The sequence below is a fragment of the Octopus bimaculoides genome, chromosome 25 (assembly GCF_046866305.1).
Source record: "Octopus bimaculoides isolate indiv1 chromosome 25, ASM4686630v1, whole genome shotgun sequence".
Taxonomy (NCBI): domain Eukaryota; kingdom Metazoa; phylum Mollusca; class Cephalopoda; order Octopoda; family Octopodidae; genus Octopus; species Octopus bimaculoides.
The window spans coordinates 4,231,587-4,234,086 of NC_142952.1; positions in this window are offsets into that span (position 1 = coordinate 4,231,587).

Below are 2,500 nucleotides of genomic sequence, written 5' to 3' on the forward strand. Positions count from 1 at the left end.
ACGGTCCTGCAAAGGATGCCACATTTAGCTGGGAAATATATTTTACGATTTCGTACCGCTACCGTTTATATCTCGCTCAGAGATTTAATATAACATATCTCTGTGTTTGTGTGTGTATATGTGTATATAGTGTTGAATACACATAAGCAGACACAGAAAACAGATTAGAGGAATAGATTTGTTACTGAAAATCTCTATAATGGGTGATATATACATATATGTACATATATATATACATATGTATACATGCACACAGACGCACATATATACATACATACATACATATATATATATATATATATATATATATATATATATATATATATATATACATAGATGCATATATGTATATGTACATATATATATATATACATACATATATATATATATATATATATATATATATATATATATATATATATATATATATATATATATATATATATATATATATATATATGTATATGTACGTATCACAACAATACAAGCACTTACGTTGCCTCTGGTAATTAAACGTCCTTCTATGTTTAAATGACAGAATAATATTTTCATAAATATAAATCAGAAAATGTTAGCAGAATATAGAGAACTTTGCTGAAGTGTGGTAAATTTTTAAACATAGCTCTAGGATAATAACACAAGCTAGTATTTCTCGAGTTTCCAGGCTGAGCGCTGGTCTACAATAATAATATTTATCCACAAGTTATACATACATACATATATATACATTCACACACACACACACACACACACACACACACACACACACACACACACACACACATATATATATATATATATATATACATATATATATATATGTATATGTGTGTATATAAGACAATATCATATATTGTGTTATATTGAATTTGCAGTGCGTCGTGTGTGTTGATGATATAGAAAAAAATGTTCCAGGAATTATATCTGAGAAAGCTGTTTTGTGTTCGATCGATCAATGACTAATGAAAATATAATGTATTTCTTTGTTGTTTATTTGTTTTAGCGATATTCAGATGGTTTATAAATAAAGTTCTGGTGAGACGTTTTTTTTTTTTACTTTTTGTTTTCTCTTTGTATTTAATAGTGGCTTAATTAGTTATTGGACGTCGTATTTATTCACATGAGAAGCATGAAAAAAAAAAAAAAAGAAAAATAAACAACAAGAAAAGAAGACGACAAACAGACGGTCAATTGCTTTAATTACCAGACCTCCGTTAATCAGTAGCTGTCTACTATAACGGCTTTTGTTCGTCTGAAATCCGAATCTGTATGATTTTGATACCCCACCCACACATTACAGTACCATGGGTAGAGTTCTCATCGCTCTGGACATAGACGTTTTCGTTAGCCACACCTTAAGTTAGTAACGGCGTGTGGCCCAGTGGTTAGGGCATTGCACTCACTATCTCAAGATATCGGTTTCCATTCCGGGATCGACCGATGCTCAACCGTTGTTGAGCGATATACATACATACAAGGCGGCGTGCTGGTAAGGCCGGGAGCTGGTAGAATCGTTAGCACGCCGGGTGAAATGCTTAGCGGTATTTCGTCCAGCGTTACGTTCTGAGTTCAAACTCTGTCAAGGTCGACTTTGCCTTTCATCTTTTCGGGGGTCGATTAAATAAGTACCAGTTACGCACTGGCGTCGATGTAATTGAATTAAACCCTTTGTCCTTGTTTGTCCCCTCTGTGTTTAGCCCCTTGTGGGAAATAAAGAAATAAATATACAAACACACACACACACACTCACACACACACATATATTAATAGTTACCGCCAAGCTAACATGGCAGTCCAGGAAAAACAGGACGAATACTGCCGTTGATTATATATACACACACACATACATATTTATATATATATATGTGCGTATGTTAGTGTGTGTGTGCTTGTGTCTGTATGTGTGTGTATGTATGTAAATATGTGTGTGCGTGTGTGTGTATATATATATATATATATACTTGTGTGTGTATCTATGTGTGTTTACGATAATTATAGTATGGAAGACGCATACCAGCTATTCTGAAAGTGTTAACTCCACTTTGGCATTTATTATTTGGTGTCAAAGTTTTCGTCACACCAACTGCGGTACCTCCATTCCTTTTACTAAATAATAAATATTTAAGTGAAGCTAGCATTTCTTTGTGCGACTTTTGGAATGGCGGATACGTGTCATCCACGTTGTAATTATTTTGGTTTCAACACTCGGTCTTAGATCAAATAATTTATCTGTCACCGTAATATATTATTTACAATATGTCCAATGGCAATGTCATCCACCGACGGAAGAAGGAACCAATTTTAATTTTATAAAATACTTTGAAATAACGAAACGAATTATTTTGGTTGACGCTTGTGTTCTGGTAATGGTAGAGTCTTGAGTATGAGATTTCATTTTGAAAGAATTTACTTCCAGATTCTGTTTCTGTTCCATTCTGTATCTATGTAAATTCTTAAGCAAGTACGTACGTATATGTATGTATGTGTGTAAGTATGTGTG